Genomic DNA, 9,374 nt, shown 5'->3' on the forward strand with positions numbered 1-9,374 from the left:
GAAAGAATGACTAGAAAAATAAGAAAGACAATACCATGTTTTTCAAAGAAAAATGGAAGGAAATGGGGATATTTGGCCTGGAGGAGAGAAAACAATAGTTGCTACTACATTTCTGAGAGCAGCCATGCAGAGGAGGGTTTCCTATTCCTAATAAAGGCCACGGCTTACAAAGGCCCTGTATTGTGCCAGGTACGTCATAACATTCTCATTTAATCTCCACACCCCTATGACATACATTTTTTATCCCCATTTTACAACTAAGGAAACGAAAGCAACAGGAGATTGACTTGCCCAAGGTCATCCTGCCAGGGACAGTGCTGAGATTGGTGGAATCCAAAATAGGTGGCAGTTTTGGAGAAGAACGTTTCACTTCAGTTTAGAAAGACATTTTTAATAATGAAAACTGAAAATGGAGTGGGTTGTCATGTGGATAATTCCCTATTTTGGCAGGCATTGGGGATGGAAAACATTTGGTTTGATGTGGCAGAGAGCATTCAAATATTGTGTGAGAGACTGGATTCAAAGACCTTTGGGGTCCTAGGTGGTCTGAAGAGCCAAATGATTCTATGAATCTATAGTTTTTCTAAATAATAAGGGTTACAGACTATATGAGAGATTCAAATAGGTTAAACAAAGAAAAATAAAAAGCTAAGCAACACAGAAAATTTCCAGGAATCTGATGGTCAGAATGGCTGAGAAGAACTAAATTTCAACCCTTCATAATATCAAGAATGTGGTTAAATAACATCCCAAATTACTTGTAAATCTTTAAGACGTTTACTAATCTAAGAAGTTTGTTCATGCATTTTATTAGGTAAAATTCTCTTAGAAGTGTCCTCTGTTTTAAAAAATGTATGTCTTTAGCCATTTCTGCTGGTGACATTAGGAAATTTGATCAAATTATACAAAATTATGATTGAAGTATTCCTAATAACTCTACTTGGAATGATATTCAGTGAAACCACAATAATACAGCATTAGTTAAACAGTGAAATACTACAATGTAAACATCTGGGACAACTAGACCCATAGTGTTGAAAAATTATTCTTTGCATAAGGCAATAACATGGATACTCTCTAAATATATTTTAAAATTTAATGATATTTTAAAACTTAATGTTGGCATGTAAAAGGTTGTTTGCAAATAAAATTATTTCTCTGTTCATTGTTTTTGAAAATTTTATTTCTACTTTCAGAAGAAAAATATAATATTGCAGGAAAAATTATAGATTTACTTGTAGTTTGTTATTGTAAAGTGGGTTTTTTTCTCCTAATTTCTCTCATATATATATTTCTCATCCCTAACTGTATCAGCAGAATTGTAGTGTATTTTATAAAAAGAATAATTTTGAAAAAAAGCCTGATTCTCCATTAAATAGTATTATTCATGTCATCAGTATATCATTTATGTTATATATCTTTAAATATCTTTAATGAGTGAATCCATGTAAGTTCCTTTGAACAGTTCCTGTCATGTAGAAAATGCTCAATAAACATTAGTTATCATCATCATTATTATCTTTTAACCTTTTTGGGAACCTTGCAGTTGAAAAGAAAGCATGCTATGTCATTTTCACCCATTAGTCATAGGATTTATTGTGAAAGTTGTGTTGTTTTCTAAGTAAAAAAAAAAAAAAGAAAAAAAAGAAATTTATGGTAGTCAGTGTTTTATTTTTTCTTCTGTTAATGAAGTCAAATAACTATTTTAACAACTCATGGTAATCCTTAAGGTAATGTTGTAGATTGTGACACAAAGTTAGATTTACTCCCTATTTGACAAATGTAGAAATTCCACATTTTGATAAATCAAAGCACTTTTGACAGGGTGCCTGTCACTTGCCCTTATAGTATTTAAAAAATGGGGTCCATGGTGTTGAAAACTAGAAAACACATTATTTTGTTGTGATGGGTTTCGTGAAGGTTGCAATGAACAGATAATTACATTTGAACATCAGGCATATGTACTTTGCAAGTTATTGTACGTTTGGCTGCAAATATCCATTCATAGATCAGCTCTTAGAGGCAAACCATGGATTCTAGCAAGAAGGGAAGGAAGCCTGAGGATGCTGGATTCTTGAGACAAGAAAGTTTCATCCTTTTTAAAGAATAAAAAAAAGGAACAGGAACATGTTTTGGAACATGAACATAACAAGAAAAATAGTAATTATTCAAGAAATAATGACACATTTGTTATCCCTGCCTGGGTGTTAAATTCAACAGGTAAAAATTGGAATCTACTATTTCTATTTCACACTGACTCCTTCTGAGCCCAACAAACCTAGCCTTCCTTCCCTGTTTCTTAGTTAATCACATCACCCTTTTGCTGGAGCTAGAAATCTTGGAGTAACCTCTGACTTTTAAAAAAGTAGCCCTTTCTCTCTTCCCTGCCAAGTTTGTTTAATTTTATTTTCAGTCTGGGGCTCAATGTCTTACACCAGTTTTGGAAAATTTTCAGCCATCCTCTCTTATTATACTGCTTTTCTCCCTTCTCTCTCTATGCTTTTCCTGAGAGTCCAGTTAAATGGGTGCTGGACTGTGGGTAGGACTCTGACCATCTCCTCTGTATTTTCCAGCCTTTTGTCTCTGTCTTTGTTATTCTGGAGATCTTCTGACCCGTTTTTTAAATTCTTTATTTCTCTCTTTAGCAAGGTTTAGTCTGGTAGAAATCCATCTATTGTGTTCTTAATTTCAGTTATTGTAGTTTTAGTTCTAGGACTTTTAGTGGTTCTTTTTCAATTCTGCTATGTCTTAAAAAAATATTTCCAGTTCTCTGCTGAGATTTTCAATCCTGTATTTTATTTCCTGGAACACAAGAAGATAATTATTTTAAAGTCTAATCAGTGCCAATATCTGGAGACCATGTAATTCTGTATCTATTTCCTACTGGTTTTGCTGATTCTTATTCACATTATCTCAGTCTGTGCCTGGCTTTCTTTGATTGTATCCAAAATCGTATTTGGAGATTTGTTTGTAGAAATGATTTTTGACTTAAAAAATGTGGGTTTTTTTTCCTCTCCAGAAATGATTTTTGTTTGATTTTTCCAGGAACCTGAAGGCATTAGCATTCTGGGATCTCTTTAGTCCAATTGAAAGGGCTGAGATACTCTGGGCCACCCAGATGATCTGGGAGATCTGAACTAAGTTGTAGGGAGCAAATCGTGTATGGAAGGGATATGTGGGCCCCTTCCAGGAGAAACCACGAGGATTTATATCTTTATTAGAATTGATAGTCATTAGAATACAATAGATTCTGGCCTGATTCAAACTTGGCACTAATAGCCACATGGACCAATCTGAAGGGCTAGGGAAGCTGACCTTTTCTTTGCATTTCATTTATTACTGGGTCCTGGGCCTTATGTTCAGCCCTTTCCATGCATATCTCATTTAATTTTCATGGGAACTCAATGAGGAAAGTTCAACTATTTATTCCCAAGTATTTATCAATAAATAAATGGTGTTTAAGAGCAGAAGTTAAACTCAAGACTCTAATGGCTGTATTTTAATCTTAATTCTTTAAAAAATAATTGAAGTATATTAATTTACAATATTATATTAATCAACTCAATTAAATATTAATCTTAATTCTTAATTTTTAATCTGTTCTCCACCTCTTTTCCTGGCTGCAGTAAATTCCAGACAATGGTAATTCTCAAAGTCAGGAGAATGTCCCAGGAATTTCAGTAAGGTGTGAGCGAACTGATGGGATGAGCTCTGGCAGTTTAGTCCAGACCCCAGTACGGGGACAGGTGAAAAACCAGATGAACAGCTGAGATCCTTCTTCTCACCAACGGCTGGCCTGGAGTAAGATGTAAGAACCAAGGGCCTCTATATTTTCCCTGGCTACCCAGATAGTAAGATACGAAGACTGAACCCAATGCTTATTGTGTGTGTGTGTGCTGGGGAGTTATAGGGGTGTTGCCAGAGGACTGAATCTCTCCGAGGCATCCCAGGAATGGAAACACAAACACTGTCCAGAACCTCAGTATATGCCCTGCACAGAATAGATGCTCAACGGATATGTTCTTCAAAATCTGATGTGTTTAAGGAAGATTACACTGGAGGTGATGCTCAGGTTGGCTGACTAAACATGGCAGATTAATGTAGGTAGTTACCTACTTTCTAAGATTATAATAAAGGAATGAAAGGGCACATAAACTTTCCAGTACAAAGAGAAAGGAGGAGAAAATCACATTTAGGAAGCTGAATGAGGATACCTGAGCCTTAACTGACTTCAGCAGAACCAAGTGAAAAAAGAAGGAAGCTGTTTTTGTGTTACTACCCCTGGGGAAGCTGCAAAATTGAAGGTACCAGGGCCAGGTACCTCTGGAGGACAGAGTGAGTGGATGACATTTGAGAATGACATTTGAGGAGGTGGTGGGGGGGGGCTGAAAACACAAGGACTGGCTGCAAGTTAGAATTGCCTGATTTAGCAACCCTACTGAAAGTGCATGGAAGCAGTAGTTATAACTCCAGAACTCAACCAAGAAACTGCCCCTCCCCACACCTAGTGGAAAACAGGAGCTTTATTTTCTGGACAGGGCATCTCTGGATTCAAGAACACCTGTCATAGCTGAATATAAGCTCCAAAAAGTAGAGATTTTAGTCTGTTTTTTTCACTGATGAATCTCAAGTATCTAGAACAGTGTCTGGTATTTAATAGTCACTTGGTAAATATTTGTCAAATGAATGAATGAATGAAACTCATTAAACAAAGGGAAATTAATTAAAAGTTTGCACACTGAAAACATTCAGCCACCTTCGTGGACCGAGCTTCCAAAATGCTGGTAGTCAAGCTCTTATCGTCTAGGCAGGAGACTGAAGGATTCATAGGGTGAGGGGTGGGAACCCACTTTCTAAGAGAAAGGCTTACAGCCATTGACATTTAGGGGTTTCCTCATCAAAATAAGTAGATCCCTGCCCAATCACTTCCTGTGGAGACCACCCACCAAGTCCTACCAATGGGAATAAAAATTCCATCATTCATTCACTCATTCAGCCATTCTACAATTATTTAGCATCTATGATGAGCACTTCAATTATTGAGCACCTATAATGGTCCAGGCACTAGGGATAGAAAATAAATGAACAAAATAAGTCTCTGCTCTCATAGAGCTTACATTCCAGAGGACAGACACAGAAAATAAGCAGGTTGTTGAGTAAGCTCAGTATATAGTATGTCGGAGGGTGTTAAGTGCTAAAGACAAGCATAGAACAGGGTAAGGGGACAGGAAGTGTGGGGCTTGAGGTGTTATATTGAGTGTTCAGGGATGTACTGGACTTTGAGCAGAGATGTAAAGGCAGTGAGGGAGCAAGTCAGGAGCCTATTTGGGCAAAGTGTTCCAGGAATTAAAAAAAAGCAAGTACAAAGTCCCTGAAGTGGGAAAACACTTGGCATATTTAAAGAACACCAAGTCTTTTAAAAGTGGTCAGGCTCTGGACATATTTTAAAGAAAGATGGAACATTTGCTGAGAGGCAGAAGACTGGGACGGATCAGGATTGGTGGGGGAAGGAATCAAGAACCAGCAATTTTGGACATATTTGATTTTGGAATTTTATTTGCCTATTGATAGCTAAGTGACAACATCAGGCAGACACTGGAATGCAGTCTGGGATTCACGGCAGAAGTCAGAGCTGGAGCTGTTCATTTGTGAGTCATCATCTCATCACAGAGATGGTAGTTAAAGCCACGAGACTGGATGAGATCGTCAAGATTTGAACATGATTGAGCCCTGGGAGCACTCCAGCACAGAGATATCAGGAAGATGAGAAGGAGTCAGCAGAAGAGATGGAAAAGTGAGGTGGCAGGGTAGGGAAAGGGGACCCATAGAGGATGGCATCCTGTGGCCAAGTGAAGAAAGAATGGCTTGGAGGAGGGGTGACCATTAGGTTAAGGTTAAGATATGATCAGTTGTGTCAAAGCGGCAGCTAGATCAAATAAGATGAAGACTGAAAATGGACCATTGGATTTGGCAGCACGAGTAGACAGCCAAAGATTGCTGAGAGTTCAGGAAAGTTTCCAACACCAAAGACAGAGCTCAACACAGGCAGGGAGGAAGGTACTTGGAAGAAACCCAACATCACTGGGAGGTGAACAAAACTTAATCTGAAAGAGAAGAAAAGATATTGCATGCATGACACAAAAATAGAATTCTATTTTTTGAAAAAGGAAGAAATAGGTCATTCCCTGGTGGTCCAGTCGTTAGGACTCTGCACTTTCACTGTCATTGCCTGAGTTCAACCCCTGGTTGGGGAACTAAGATCCCGCAAGCCATGCAGTGCGGCCAAAAAAATAAAAATTAAAAATAAAAAAAAATGAAAAAGGAAGAAACATCCAGAGAAGTAGACTGGGCTAGATAGAGAGAATCTTGAGTCTGGAAGGTCAGTTAGGAGACTATTTATAATAAGTTAGAAATGAGGGCCAAGGACAGGATTGGAGCTCAAAATGGGGAAGAGAGGGTAATTAGAGAAAACTTTAAAAAATATTTTTTCTAAAAAATGTAGTATATGCTCCCTTGTAGAAAATTTCAAAATAGAGAAAAATGTATTTATGGGAATAAAAATTAATATTGCCGCACATTTAACTACTCAACATTTCAGCACATGTGCCTCCAGTCTTTTCACATATATATTTTTGAACAACATGGGATCATACTGTAATATATAGTTTCATGTTCTTCTTTTTGCAGTTAACCTCATATAATAAATTCCCATGTTTTAAATATTCTTTGGGAGCTTGATTTTAAAATAATTACTGAGATATAATTTACATAAAGTAAATTAAAAAGTAATTTAATTTAAAAGTAAAAGTAAAAAGCACAAATCTTAGGTTTATACATCAATTGATTTTTACTTGTGTGTGCATATAGTTGCATACCTCTCCCTAATGGTAACCACTATTCTGATTTCTATTATGTGGATTAACTTTGCCCATTTTGAGCTTCATATAAATGGAATCATACAGAACAAACTCTTTTGAATCCTACTTCTTTCCCTGAGTATAATATTTAAAAAATTGGTCTTTGCTATTGTGTTTATCCCTAGATCCTTTTTTTTTTTTTTTTTTTTTTTCTGGTACACGGGCCTGTCACTGTTGTGGCCTCTCCCGTTGCAAAGGCTCCAGACGTGCAGGATCAGCGGCCATGGCTCACGGGCCCAGCCGCTCCGCGGCATGTGGGATTTTCCTGGATCGGGGCACGAACCCGTGTCCCCTGCATCGGCAGGCAGACTCTCAACCACTGCGCCACCAGGGAAGCCCCCTAGTTCCTTTTTTTATTGGTATGTGATATTACGTTGTATGGCTGTATCAAAATGTGTTCTCCTGTTTATGGACATTGGATTGTTTCCAATTTGGGGGGAAGAGGACTAGTGTGAATAAAGCTGCTGTAAACACTCTTGTCTTTTTGTGGACATATGTTTTTACTTCTCTAGAAGTAAATTGCTGGGTCATAGGGAAGGTGTACATGTACTTTTGTGAGAAGCTACCAAACACTTTTCCACAGTGGTTCTGCCATTTTACTTTCCCACTACCTATGAATATGAATTCCCATTGCTCCACATTCAAACCAATGAGAATATGATTTTTTTAAATGGCTGAATGGTATTATTTCATATTATGTGCCTAGACCAGTTGTTAGACATTTTAGGCAATTTTTAATTTTTCACTATTATAAACAGGAGTTCTTGATTATAAATCCTTGACTTCATCTGTAAGAAATGTTTTCAAGGGAAAATTCACCTGACTTACCATTTCTATATCATTTATCATTCAGTTAGTACCTGGTTAGTTAAATTCATTAGCAACAATAACAGAGCAGATAATGCAGAACTGTGGCCACATTTCAAGGTGGCTTTGAAATGCATTTCTTTAAAAGTTACATTTGGGGCTTCCCTGGTGGCGCAGTGGTTGGGAGTCGGCCTGCCGATGCAGGGGATACGGGTTCATGCCCTGGTCCAGGAGGATCCCACATGGAGTGGCTGGGCCCGTGGGCCATGGCCACTGAGCTTGCGCGTCCGGAGCCTGTGCTCCGCGATGGGAGAGGCCACAGCGGTGAGAGGCCCGCGTACCGAAAAAAAAAAAAAAAAAAGTTACATTTGAAGTGGATAGGTGACTACAATTCCACAACTTGAAAGCACTTCAAACACAGAACTAGCACAAAGTAATATCATCTCTTTCTTCTCTCTCTCCTTTTGTCCCTTCCCCTCTCCCCCTTCTCCCCCTCCCCACCCTCCATCAAATGACAAAACTGAAACAATTTAGTAACAACTTTGGTGTCCTTTATTCAAGGGAAAACAACCCATGGATTGCAGGGGAGTTCACTGCTCACTAGCAGCGAAGCAATCTTCCAAGGGACTTGGGGCAAGAGAGAATTTTACAGAATGTTAGAACAGGCAACTGGGAAGCAGGGTGAGCTTGGCTAGGAGGTCGGGGATTTCCCAATAAGGCCTGCAGGTCCTATTTTCTAGAGTGAGGTGAGCTCGCTAAAGCTGAGTTGGAGGATTGATTGGGATTAGGTTTCTTTGACAGGTGTGTCCTGTTAAGTGCAGACTGACAGGTTTGGGTTTGTGGTATCGGTGGGGTCCCTGGGGTGGCCTCCATTTTGAGGTCCTGATAAATGAATTAACTTTATCACTCCACATATACATATCTACCATAATGTCTGGATTCTGAAATAAAGTTCAAGTGAAGTCAAATAACTTAGATATACCATGGATGTGAGAGACCTTTGACCCTTTCAGCCATCTGTATAGTAACATTTGTAGAATCCGGGCAAACAAGCTGGAGGGTTGCTGCCAGGTGGATCCACTTCCCTTTCCTCCTCAACTTTCTCGGGTGGGGGTGGATGGAGCCACCTTTTAGTCAGGCTTATGGCTGAGCAGAACTAAACTCCCAAATCAAAACTGGGAGAGAAGGCCGAGCCTTTGCTGTGAAGCTCTAACTTTGCCACAGATGCCGTACGGAGAGAATATTACAGGAAAGGAGGAGCGATTAAAGTCAGATCCTGAAGCCGGTAAAGCCACTACTGTTTTGGATTGTGTTGGTGTGATGTAGCTACCCGAGACCTGCAGACTTCTCAGCTTGGGGTCCACAAACACCCCCAGAAAATATGAACTAAATGGTAAGTTGTATATGTTCACTTTCATCTGGAGAGAAGACTTATCTATAATCTTCTATAACTGTTGTCATATTCTCAAAGGTGTCCATGATCCAAAGGAGGTGAAGATTTGCCAGAATGACCTACCGGTGCTAAATTGAAAGAAACCTCATAATTTGTAGTCATTGCCTGAGATGTCCTTTGTAGAAGCCTAATTCTGTAGCTCAAGCACCTGGCCTTCTCATATTCCCTTTTTTCCCTCATCTAACTTCTTTTGTTTA

Source organism: Mesoplodon mirus (assembly GCF_964341445.2).
Source record: "Mesoplodon mirus genome assembly, chromosome: 11".
Classification (NCBI taxonomy): domain Eukaryota; kingdom Metazoa; phylum Chordata; class Mammalia; order Artiodactyla; family Ziphiidae; genus Mesoplodon; species Mesoplodon mirus.